Source organism: Sciurus vulgaris (assembly GCF_902686455.1).
Source record: "Sciurus vulgaris genome assembly, chromosome: 9".
NCBI lineage: Eukaryota > Metazoa > Chordata > Mammalia > Rodentia > Sciuridae > Sciurus > Sciurus vulgaris.
Window position 1 is genome coordinate 26124340 of NC_136469.1, and position 13699 is coordinate 26138038.

The following is a 13699-nucleotide window of genomic DNA, read 5'->3' on the forward strand; positions in this document are numbered from 1 at the left end:
GTGTTGTGAGCTGCCAAATGGACCCCTCGGAATAATTCCAACCCCCATCCTACATGGCAGAGAAAGGCCTGCTGGCAACCCGAGGAGCTCAGAGAGGCCGGGCTCCAGGGCAGCCTCCAGAATGCAGCCTGGTAGGTGCCTTAAGAGCTGAGGGCCCCATGAGCAGGGTGCCTAACTAAGCAGTACCTGGACTCCTCCCTGTGGAGACGTGAGGTGATTGATAGCTGCCTCAGATACAGCTTGAATCAAAAAAGTACCATCTTGATAAGCACATCATTTTTACCATGGAGTTTGTGTTGATTTGTTAGGCAGCAATCAAAAATGAATACACTGAAATTGGACCGTCTCCAAGACACTGGCATCGGGTCTCACTCTGAATTCAATTAAAAAATCTCAGGCCAGTTGCTGATCCAACTTTGCATTCATGCCTTCATTTATTATGTTCCAGTCACACTGGCCTCTTAGGTATTCCTGGGACATGCCAGACTTCTGCCTCGAGGTCTTTGTACTTCATTTATGCCTAGTGTCTAAACTCATCTTGTCCCATAGTAGGCATTCAGTTAACATTTGAATGGGTAGTGAAGGATTCATGTGTGTAACTCTATCTGTGTTATGGCCCTCTGTGTGGTAAAATGCCTTCATAGAATGATACACACGTTAGCATATGCATAGACAACTTTTAAAAATTTTTCTTAAAGCAGCCAAACCATTGACAGTTGTTAGCTGGTAGAAGGAGGATTCTTGGTGTTTGCGGGGAAGAGAGACTTCAGTAAATGGACTTTGTGACACTGTATCAAAATCAGGCTTATCAGGATGACCTATTTGTAGATCTCTTTGGCTATGAAAACAAGGGTAACCACTAAATACTTAAATTTATATCACATGATAAATATTGTAATTCTGTATCTCAGTATAAAGATATCTGCCATTGGGATTAGTCTGTTGGATAGAACTGGAAATCACCAAAGAGATCAGATTTCAATTGCAGGAACTTGTGACAGTCCATTCTTTGTCTGAGCTCCTTATATTCTTCCATGTCCTTCCTCTCAGATGAACAAGGCTTATGTGGCTGTCTTGTCCTTATGTGACCGACACTTGAAGTAATGATGAGAGAAGTATTGTATATATGGTCTATTTATGTTTAGCACATTATGTTTATTGAGAAACATTTCTATCTTGGAGTTATTTTCAGATATATCTGATATCTCTGAAAATTTTATTGCTTATATCCAAACTATTTTCTGGAGGTATCTATATCTACCTACCTGTCTATGTGTATGCATACACATGTATGCATATGTGTATATATGTACGCATACGTATATATACACATATGCATATTTCTCATATATAAGAAATTAAATGAATTAAATGAAATATGTGTGTCTCGTTGTGGTAGATTTAAGACGGTCACAGATTATCTTGCATTCCTCCTATACAGTTGTGAGTGTCTGTATTTCCTTCCCTTGAACATGGATGGATCCTGAAACTGCTTTGACCACTAAACCGTGACAGATCTTAGCTATGACCCCAAGAGGCTGGAAGCTTCTGCTTCATTCCTCTTGAAACAGTCTCTCTGTGGACAGCTAGCTGCCATGTAAGATGTCCAGCTCCCCTGAGCCTGCCCAGCCCTGAGGAGCCTGTGTAAGGAGAGGAGAGGGAGAGGTGCCCAGTCAACCCTCATGTTCTCACCTTTCCAACCAGCGCCTCAGACACAAGAAAACACATTGGACATAAGAAAGACCATGTTGGTCATCTCAGGCCTCAGGTAACCCAGGAAACCATCTCATCTGTGTCCCAACCATCTCTGGCCTTTTGAGTGACCTCAGCTGAAGCTGATCATTTTTGCTATGCCATGTCCAAATTCATAAGCTAGAAAATTATGAGCATAATTGGGAGTTTGACACCACTGAGCGTTCGAGAAATCTTTCATACAGCAATGAAAAGAAGATACATCTCAGTAAAATAGCATTTTGGTTTTGTTTCCCTATTGACTTTCAGAGGAGTGTTCTTCTAGGGGGACACATGAATAGTTTTAAAGGTTATGTATTTAGAGAAGAACAGCCTGGTTATCTGCATCTTTTCATGCAATAAAAATTCTGAACCTGAAAGCATAGCCCAGGATCTGACAGATCATTAATTATCCCCTTATATTGTTCTCACCATATTGACAGCAGTGTTAAAGCTTTAGCCACTGAGCTAAGATTTCCACCTACCCCCCCATTCTCCTTCCCCAGTGTACCTACTTCTCAGCAGAACTTTCTGGCTTTTTTTGAACTAGATAGAATTGTAGTACCTGTATAGTTTTTCTTGGTTTATGCATTTTTTTTTTCATAGTAATATGTAGAAAAATAAGATTAAAATGAGTGTAGGTGCTGTGGGACCAAGTAGACATCAAGGTGATTCGTCACGCTCTTGGACCAAACTCCGTGTGTGAGAGAAGTCAAAGGTTAGTGTTCAGGGGGTCAAAAAAGGATGTGTGTCAAAAAAGGTCAATAATGAATGTGTGTAAGTAATGGTCACAGCTTGTAAAACCTTTTCATGTACTTATCTATCTGACTGGCTCTTTTTTTTTTTGAAAGAGAAAACCAGAATAAAAAAAACACAAAGATGAAATTTGTCCCTCCCTAAAACAATGGGGGTTGTCCCCCTCCAGCACTGTTGACAGTGATGTTGTGGATATAATCAGAAGAAGGAATTCAGATTCCAGTGATACACAGGTGTTTATCAGAGGTCAGGGGAGGGTTACCCAATTACACTCATAATTTTCTAGCTTATGAATTTGGATGTGGCATAGCAGAAATGATCAGCTTGATGGGATTGCTCTGTAGTGAGAAGGCGAGTCACTTGGTTCAAACAGCTTGGTGAGAACATCTTTAGGGGAGGTATGTATTTTCTTGCTCTCAGATTTCGTGGCTCAATCTTTTCAAGTGCAGCACGTGTGTATGAACCTCTTTGAAAGCCCCAGCCTTGGTTGTGAAACTCTGGTGATCCCAAAGCTGCTTTTTCCCCAAACTAACCTGCGCAAGGGCTACGTAACTTCAACAATTCAGAAGTTATTTGTTTGTTGTTTTTTAACCCTTCTCTCATGTTCACTGGACACATGCCTTATTTTTTCAGCCCATTTTCTCTGGTTTTTAACCTGTGGGCCCAAGTAAAAGATTAATGCCTCGTCTATGTGATGGCATTTTTAGAATTTGAGCATCAGTTCTGTGGCTTGCTGGGTTTCCTTCTGGTTCTTGAGGTTTATAACTTAGTTTTGAACTTCCCACCTTAATAGTTACACTCTCTGAAGCCACTTCTGTTTTTCAGTTTCCCTCTTGTTGCAGAACTACCTGTAACCCAGAGTGTGATCCCGTGGAGGAACAACTGCGGTTACCATCTTCCTCCTTCTGCTTCGTGTCTGAAACCATATCAAACTGCCAGTCACAACTTACAGTTCTGGGCAACTTACAGGACTGGTTCTGGGCTTCCTGTCCATGTTGACTTTCTGCTTTCTGCCACTGAGGCACACATTTCCCATACTGTTCTTGTGACATGTTTTGGTTTTGTTTCTATTGGATCTTGTATTGCTGGTTTCTTTGTTTGCAACCTGTTGAAAGCTTTTTGGACACATTACATGCTCAGGAAATTATTCAGTGTGTCTCCTGGTTTCATGTCATCTGCCATGAAAACCAGACCAATGCTAACAATTACTGAATTAGAGCCCTGTGACGGACTTCTAGAAATACTTCTCTAGGTTTATGGTGGTAGATCTCAACCATGAGCTATTTGGTCCCTAAGGGAACATATGACAGATGTGGAGACATTTTTGGTTGTTAGGACTGGGTATAGGGCTGCTTTTGGTGTCTGGATGCCAGGGAGGGTACTGAACATCTCATAATGCACAGGACAGTTACTCCACAATGGAATATTATCAGGCCGCAAGCGTCAGTAGTGTCAGTAGTGCTGAGATTGCAAAGCCCTTGTTGCTCTATTGAAGAGTGTCCTTTGGGGATGATGCCTTTAATCTTGATAATCAGCTAATATCAGCATCTAAGTTCAGGATCCTACAGGCGTGAATGGGGCATCCCATGAGAAACTTCCGGGGGTCTGTGAGGTCAGTGCTATTTTTATAACTGCTTTAATTATAGTTATAGAGTGGCATTTTCCAAAAGCAGGGTGGCATGTTGAATGCAGAAGCAGGTGGGAGAATCCAGCTGTCTCCCATTAGGTCAAACAGGAAAGAGATCCACAAAGTATAAAACGATGCCATTCTTCCCCCTAAATTATTTCTGCTTTGGAAAATAGTTATCTTTCATAAAAACATTGGTAGTGTTTTTTATGAAATAGTGATAGCTTTTTTCCTTTTTAAAATTAAGATTTTTTTCATATATGTATATAGGGTAGTAATATCTGTCTCAATCTACCACCCTTCCCATTCCCACCTGCCCCATCCCTCCCCTCACTCCCCTGTGTAGAATCCAGTTTGTTCTTTCTTCCCTACCCTCCCACCCTCTCTATAGATCAGCATCAGCTTATCAGGGAAAACATTTGGCCTTTGGTTTTTTGGGATTGGCTTATTTCACTTAGCATGATATTCTCCAGTTCCATCCATTTACCTGCAAATACCATAATTTCATTCTTCTTTAAGGTGGAATAATATTCCATTCTGGATTTGTACCACATTTTCTTTATTCATCTGTTGAAGGGCATTTAGGTTGGTTCCATAGTTTTGCTATCATGAATTGAGCTGCTATAAACATTGATGTGGCTGTGTCACTGAAGTATGCTGATTTTAAGTCCTTTGGGTATAAACTGAGGAGTGGGATAGCTGGGTCAAAATGTTGGTTCCATGCCACGTTTTCTTAGGAATCCTCACCAACACTTATTATTGCTTGTATTTTTGATAATTGCCATTCTGACTGGAGTGAGATGAAATCTTAGAGCAATTTTGATTTGCATTTCTTTAATTGCAAGAGATGCTGAACATTTTTTCATGTTTGTTGGCCCTTTGTATTTCTTCTTCTGAGAAATGTCTGTATAGTTTTCCTATTTATTAATTGGATTTATTTATTTATTTATTTTGGTGCTAAGGTTTTTTAGTTCTTTATGTATTTGGGTATTATTCCTCTGTTGAAAGTGTAGCTAGCAAAGATTTTCTTCCACACCATAGGCTTTTTATTCACACTCTTAATTGTTTCTTTTTGTGGGCAGAAGCTTTTTAATTTGATGCCATCACATTTATTAATTCTTGGTTTTATTTCCTGAGCTCAGAATCTGCTTTTAGTAAGTTCTCTAGGTAATTTGTATGTTTATACATGTTTGAGTAACACTGCTTTAGTGGGGGAGTTCATAGTTATATTTCACCTGTTCTCAAATGATAACCTGTGTAGAAAATCTCCCCAGTCTGGAATCCAACCTAGGATGATGCATTTGGTTTAATAATTGTAATGTCTCTTTAGTTTCCTTCAGTTTCATGTAGTTTGAGTCTGTTTTTCATGACATTGGCACTTTTAAAGTGGAAAGGGAAACTGTTCTATAGAACGATTTTTCATTTGACTATTCATGATTAGATTCAGATATGTGTTTTAGGGAGATATATAAATGATTGATTCTTTGTGTACAGGAGGCACTTGATACTGCTTTGTTCAATTATGGGTGGAGGTACTTTGGTGAAGTTGGTTTTCAGGTTATCATAGTATAGCTAAACCTCCAAGTTTAGTGTTGTAAAACAGCCAGTTTTGTTCTTATTATGATTATACAGAGATTCAGACAGTGCTAGTTGAGGGGAGCTTATCTCTGCTCTGTGATGCCTGGGGAGTCTTGAATGACAATGGACTGGAACCATCTGAAGACTTCTGTACTCACATCTGGTGCTGGGCTGACTTGGAGACTAGAGTCCCTTAGGATGTTTGAGCATGGCACTTACTTGGCCTCTTCGTGTAGCGTGAGCTTCCTCACAAAACTGGCTGCTGTGGGGCTCCAAGTGAGTGTTCTAAAAAACAAGGGGTTGACTATAGGCTGTTTTATGACCAGAAGCCCTATAGTTCACTTTCTTACATGTCACTGATTGAAGCAGTCATGAGTCTTCTTAGATTTATAGGTGTGTGTTGCGGGAGTGCTTTGATGCCACCTCTTGATGAAAAAATTGTCAAAGAATTTGTGGTGATGTTTTAAAATTGCCACAGATGGTGACTGCTAGATTTCTTAACTGTAAATATACCTGTTTTTTTCTTTGTAATTAGTAGTGATTCATCAGCAGATTTCCTGAGAATATTTGAGAATCCTGCTTCTAAGCAAACTTTCACTCTTGAGCTTGAACATTCACTGTTGCCTCTTCTACATTTATTAACTGGGATTAAATTATTTGAACATATTAATGTGTTTATCCATCAGTAGATAAACACATACAGGAGATAAGCACATAATGATACCTGACAGTGTTGGCTTCTTGAACTGCTTTCCATGACAAAGGTAAGCATGTGCAACCCAGTTTGACAGGAACTTGACATATTGACATGAGTGTCGGATGCTGGATTATTAGGATGTCAACACCAGTTCAGATGAAGAACTTCTGTTCTCCTCTGTGGTTCTGTGGCTCTTTTATTCTGAGTATTCTCTTGCCTTGCAGCTGAAGGAGTGTACCTAACAATGCAACAGCACACCCCTCATCATGTTTGAAATCTTTGTGTCAAACCTGGTCCTAGACCTGGGTGAGGTGAAGTCAGTTGAGTAAAATATTCCTCTTTGCTCTTCAAACCCATCTACTGTGACTGAGAAGCAGAAAGCTCCAAAGTGATGAACAGGCCAAGAATCTAAGCGGTAGCTGTCATTTCTTTGGAGGTGTAGAAACTAGGTAAAGATTATACTTTGTCATCATGTGTGAGACTTTTAAAAGTGAGTTCTGCCATTTACTCGAAAGGAGAGGCTGTGCCTAGTTCCCGATTGTGTGAGTTCCCCACAGAGGTAGGCTGGCAGGAGAGAGGACTGGAATGGCGGGCTGTTTGGAATGTTTTAAAAATCTAACCTTGGATATTTTTAAAACTCCTAATTAGAAATATTTCAAGTGGACGATAAAGTCTAGCTGGGTCCAAAAATGTTTAGAAGTCAAATCTTGCCCCAAAGCTAAGTCTTTACAGATGTATATAGCAGAGCCACATCTCAGGTATAATTAGGGGTTGGGCACTGGTAATTCTAGGAGCCTGAGTTCCTCATATAGTTATACAGAATGGATTAGCCATTTTATTCTTTGAGACAAAATATCATAAAGGAGAAAAACCCTGAAGAATAGTCAACAAAATCTTAACACTTTCCTGTGTGGAATAGTGGGTGGTTTTCATCTTCTTTTAGGAGTTCTTTTGTGTTTGTGAACATTTCTACAAGACATATAGTGTATATTAGTTATCACCTTTGTGATATGAATAGATTATAATATGGAAAAAAGGTGTTCTTTTAAGAAAATTCTAATTATTTCCATAAATTGCAGAAGTAGAGATTAATTACAAGGACCTGTGATGTCCATTCCATTTCCACACCCAGTTTGTTCTCCTATAAAGTGCTACTGTTGACCGCCTTCAGGACGTGGTTTTTACCTCAAGGCATTTTATTAGTGGCAAAAATGAGAGTTGTATTGTATCTTAAATATGTGGGCCATGCCAGCGGGCTGATGTGCTTAGAGAAGCTTTCTGATGACTCCGACAAATTCTTATTATGTGCCTTCAGCAGATGCTTTCTTCACTGTGATTAAAATCCATACACTTCCCACCCTGGACCCAATGACCAAAGTGTCATGGCTTGTATAGCAAAAGGAAAATGTGAGTCACCTTGAGAGTTGTGTGAGGTGATGGGTCAGTCAATTTCAATGTGTTTGCTTCTATTCAGTTTAAAGTTTCCCAAGTGACACTTGAAGAGGATTCTTTTTATCAGAGCTCACACTAGCCTGGGGATGGTGGTTTGTTTCTCCTTCGGGCCCCCCAGGTCTTTGGGACTGCAAATGGTAGGCTTCCTGTGTCTCATCATCTGTGCTGCTGTGAGGACCCAGTGGCCCCCTAAGAGAGGCATAAGGTCTAGAAAGAGAATGAAAAAAGAACGAAACTCGAGAGGTTGTGACCAGTATGAAGGAAGGAGGACAGCAAAGGGAAACCATGTATGCAGCATGCCTGGTGGTTGACATAGAGCATATTTCATTAATGTTACCCTAGACCTTCACTGCTGAAATGTGAAGTTCTGGTTTGCATGTGAGCAAAGGACACATTGAGGAAGCACTTTAGGCATTCACTCTTTGTTCTGGGAAGGATATTTGTAGACACTTTTGGGTTATGAAAGCCAAAGGTGCAGCTGTGTTTAGGAAAGTGGCTTCTTCTGACTTTGGAAACTATATGCTGCGTTTTCCAAATGTTTGCAGGTGCAAATGGATAAAATTGTACCTGAAGTGTTCTTAAAAGGTTTGCAAATCAGAAAAGAACATTTTGTAATTGGGAATCTATGTTCTCACCAAGTGTAGAAGAGTGATGTGGCTTTGGCTTAATCTGGAGAGGTTTTGTTGCATAGATTGGGAGAAAAGTTTAGTATGTGAAAACTTCTTAGCATGTGAAAACTGCAGTTTGTTTTTCAACGTTATTGGCTATTTATTTCAGTTCCCTTCTCTGATCTTTGTTAAACACTGTCAGGCACCCTAGTTAATGCCACTGAAAGTTTGTGTTTTGAGCAGGTAGTTCTGGGGTTTATGCCCTTGTATAAAGTCTTAATTGATAAAGGTTGTTTACCAAATTTCTAAGGTAAAAATCTAGAGTCAAGTATCACTAGTGTGTGAATGGGACAGAAATCAGTTTCCACTGGGACTTGGGCATGGGTCTGAAAATGTCTCCTAAACCTTAAAAATTGGAAAGGAAAACAAGAACTCTGCCAACTTTATATATTCCAAAAAGTGCGCTCTGCTCTTCTTTCTTTTTTTTTTAAGTTGTAAATCAGATCTGAAGTTGTTTTCCAAAATCTCATAGTAAGTTGTGGGCCTGTGAGATGAATGACCATAGGAATAGGAATGTCCCATCTTTTTTCTCTTACTTCCTGGCTGTCTCTCTCCCATCTCCTATGACAGCAGAAAGGGCCCCTACTGACAGGTGTCAACAGAAATCCAAACACGACTGTTAACATACTCCAGTTTTAGCCTTGGGGACCTGAAATAAACATGAAAGCTCTTTGAAGCTTTGTACCAATTGAACAAAATCTCCCCAGAAGACAAAGCACATTCTCCCTTGGTGTCTGTGGGGAATTGGTTCCAGGGTCCCCAAAGGCCCAAAATCCATGTATATTCAAGTCTGTTTTATAAAATGGGATAATATTTATATATTACATGCACACATTCTCCTGTATAGTTTAAATACTCTTTTACTCATGAGACCTATTACAATGTAAATGATATGTAAATATTTATATTGCATAGCTTAAGGAATAACATCAAAAATGTCTGTACCTGTTCAGTACAGAGGTAATATTTTTTCCTGAATATGTTGTCTCCACAGCTGATTGGATCCATGGATATGGCACCCATGGGTTCAGAGGGCCAACTGTACATGCGTGAAGCATGCTTTGTTGGAGAGAAAGGGTCTGAGCCAGTAAGATGAGGAGTTGACATTGAGGCCGTGGTCTGGTAGGACCCGAGTCAAGCACCAACTAGTAGTGTATGAGCAAATCTTTAGCCTGAGCTTGCTCAACTGTGAAATAAAGGGATTGGCCTAAGTGATTCCCAGGATACTTTCCAGCTATGCGGTTCTGAGTTTTAATGAACCAGGACCAAGATGAATCTTTCTAGCCTCAACCCAACTGGTATTTCACTATCAGTCTCTATTATCAATTTTAGTGAAATATTCCAGAATAGACCCATATTTAGTGCGACTCAAGGACAGACAGTTGGAAACAGATTGAGTGCTCTCTGTAATGTTGACATAGTACCTCAACTGAAGTGAGGTCACCAATGGAAGTTCAGGTTACCTTGGAGCCAACTTAGTCATACAACCCCAAAGTGATGCATGTTTGTCTAAACAAAAGTAATCTGCAGCCATTTTGTAATTATGCCTTTTAAAGAAATAAGATTGAATGTTTGATTTTTCCGTCCCTCTTTGTTCACTTTTGTTTAAGGTTTGCTTAAGTGAGTTTGAATTGATTTCCATCTATTTTCTGGATCTACCTCTTTCTGCTTATGGTGGTCATGGTTCTGTGAGATAAGACATCACCAAAGAGGATGTAAGATGAATGGGCTTAATATGACTTGGGTGGTGGTGTAGGTAGTGTTTGCCACTGGTGACTGAGACATGCACGCTGGACATGCACTGAAAATCTGGTTGATATCTTTGGAAGTCAAGGACTTGGTATAGTGGGGACATATTGCACGTATCCAATAATTTCACCTGTCAGTTTTAGAGATGCCAGGAGTATGCAGACATCTTCCTATGACAGTTAAAACTGGTGAACTCTTTTGTAGAAATATTTTTGCAAGAAACAGTGTCCTTATCTGCCCTTAATTTCCTTTATCCACACTATTAATTCAGTCGAATCAAATTCTGCAGGTTTGAGTTGGGTACCGGTGCAGAATTTTTAGAAACCATCTTTATTTCCTATTATCCATCTACAAAGTATTTCTGGCAGAAGCGGTGTAGTCATATCCACGTGGGGCCCCTGGCGACAGAGCATGAAGGATCTGCAGAGGGATGTATACATATGGCTGAGTCCCGTGGGCGTAGACATCCATCGTGTTGTGTCTGAGGACCCTGAGGCTGTGCGCAGCAGTGCCAGACTTCTGTTTGTGCTGGCACTCTCAGGAGACCTGAATAAGCAGGCGCTTCCTTACCTGACACACCTGCGCAGGGAGTTCTATTTTTTTTTTTTTTTTTTTTGTCATTGGATTGTTTGGTTTGAGTTTTTCTTCTGTTGTAAATAGGTAGGTGTGTGAAGATTTTACCCTGAAAAGAAAAAAAAGTTTGGAACAGACTTGAAATCTTTCTTCTTGGTATTGCTGAAGAGGCTTTCGTCTACTCTGGAGCAAAGGGAATGGGAGAGGCAGGATGCTGGGAAAGTAAGGGGAGAGGAAAGCAACTCAGAGATCCGGGTAATGAGATAGATTCACATCTGGGCAGGGTTCTAGAACGGGGAACTCTGTGTTGGGTTTAGGGATGGCACTCATCTTGGCAGTGTAGACAAAATGAGCTAAACGTTGACTTTTAGAATCCGGTTGCCAGAAAACGGGTGATCATTTTAAAGTTAATAGTTTTAATGTTTCCTCCTGTCATAGATGTAAAAAGCGTATCTTTTAAAATCATGGCTGGAGAAAAATTCTAAAAGAGTACATAGCTTTATAGCTTATAAAAAGCAAAACAAACAGAAAAGCAAACTTTAGAATTGAGGACAGTGAGCCGGACGACAAGGCGAGCACACTGGAAGCTGGTGCTTTCTGGAGCACCTGGGAAGGCCTGGTGCAGCCTGGTGGGCTTGTGTCCTAATTCTCCAGTATAACTTTTTCTAAGCAGATGTGCAACAGTACTGGCTGGTGACTTTTTTCCCACTAACAAATTTTGTTTGTTTCATAAACTATAATATTTTTTATAGTTTGGCATCAAGGGCTTGGGAATCAGCCGAGAGCCTTGAACTGATGGGTTGAGTTTGAGCTTTTCTTTTGGAAGAGTGTGGGAAACAGTCCAAGTGCTTCTAAATAAGGCTGCCACTTAGTAGGTTTTTATTAAATGTTAAATGTATTAAATGCAAAAGAGGTATTTTAAACCTAAAGTTTTAGTGCTGAATGTTGAAATAGACTGCTTGAGGATCGTGAATTGTGCTCCATTTGTTACTTTCCTTTAGCCCATTGCTTCATGTTCTTTTCCAGAACACTTCAGAATAATTTGGCTCAGATCATTGTATTTGGAGAATATTCAAGACCTTAAAAAAATGACTAGTGAGCAGAATAATGAGGATCTGAATTCATTTTTATTGTTATTTACTATAAGTGATGATAATATTGATAGGTACCATTTATTCTGGTTGCTGTTTGTCAAGTGCTATAGTTTGTAAGCATTACCTTATTTAATCCCTATCATAGCTTGAGATATAGGTGTAAACCCTCATCATACACATGAGAAGTTGATATACTGTGTTAAGAATTATGCCTCAGCTTTCATAGCTGGTGACGCTTCAAAGCCAGGATAGTGTCATCTCCAGCGAGCATCCGTGATTTAGTTACCATACTCATCTGGTGGGCAGTGTGACTCTCTGCGATGCTAATAGTGTATAGACCATATTGAGGTGGTGGTTGGTGGTTAGAATCTTTGAACTATGCCTAACTGGGATGTGGGATGATCCAACAAATTATGTATGCTCAATGACAGTTTTTCTGAAATTATTTTTCTGGTATTCTGATTTTGCCTTTCATCAATCTAAGACAGCTGTGAGAAGGACTGTCCAAATCAGTGTTTCTTTGCCTTGGCTACACAAAAGAATGACCTGGGAGCTTTAAAATGTAAACCAAAGAAAACAAAGCAAAACAACCCGCAGCCTAGTTCCCATTCCCAGATAGTCTGGTATAAACTAAACAGCCCCTGGAGTCTTCTGGAGAGCAGCCGAGTTTGAACCCAGCCCTGGGATCTGGACTGAGGCGCCGGGAAGGACTCAAAGGAGTCTCCGGGGATGGTTAAGAGTCACAGTCGTGCACAGTCTGGCTCTGCAGACTGGAGCTACCTCCACACCTCACTCCCCACACCCCTTCCCTGGACATTTCCACTCCAAAGTGGAGGAGGAAGAAGAGGCCAACAGTTTTCTGCATGTGCCATCCCAGTCAGCGTGATCTTCCAGAAGGGCCTGTTGCTAACTCTTCCAGTGCTTATTGAGGCCTTAGATGTCCTGGATCTGTGTATTATTTGGCTTTATACTCCGGTTCTCTCCCAGAGGCATCTGCCATATTGGTAAAACCCAAGCATAGGTAAGTCCAGGAGCTTTCCAGTTGTTGGTCACAGGTGCCATTTTTTTTTCCAGTGGAATTATGTAGCCATATCTCTCCTTCACTGTATGTTCTTCTCAATGAACTATCCTCCCTGTCCCACCACTCAACTTTGTTTAACTTGAACAACGGTAGATGGCTATAAATTCAGCTATGGACAATTATCTAGGCAGCGGAGGATGTTTAAGGCAGATAAGCAGTTTGTTATTTGCCAGAGTGCCCTACTAGAACACGGCTGCTGTGGAAATATGGTGTTAGCAGGTTACCAGTTGAGCAATAAATTAGATTTTCACTAGCAAATATTTGTCCACAGTAATTTATAGCATTTTTTATTCCATTTATACATGAGGGGGCAGTATGGTACTATAAAGCAAATACTTTGTTGAAATTGCTTATTTTTATTGCTATATAATAGTTTTTAGGTGAGAACTTTCAGATTGTGCAATTAAAACTCTGTATTAGTTTTTTTAACATCCTGCCCATGTGTAAGTGATACTGTCACTCTTATCACAGGTCATGTGCCTGTTCTTATTAAATGAATACGTATTTCCTTACAACACTGGGATGTTTGTGAAGTGCCTTAATTATGAGTTTTATGTTTATGTTTTGTTCTAAGCTGGCCGAATGGCTTCCTGCCCCCATCTGAGGAGCGTTAGTGGTTCTCAGATGTTGTGTCTGTTGGGTTGATGTATGATATACTTTATTTCTTAACTGAAGACTGAAGGGTCTCCAGTG

The 13699-nt window shown here is 40.2% G+C and overlaps 1 protein-coding gene across 4 annotated transcripts in view; it reads left to right on the forward strand.

The window, feature by feature from the left end:
• ARHGAP10 (Rho GTPase activating protein 10) overlaps positions 1 to 13699 on the forward strand; it is a 296650-nt gene that overhangs the window by 224001 nt on the left and 58950 nt on the right. The gene's annotated exons all lie outside the window — the stretch shown is intronic.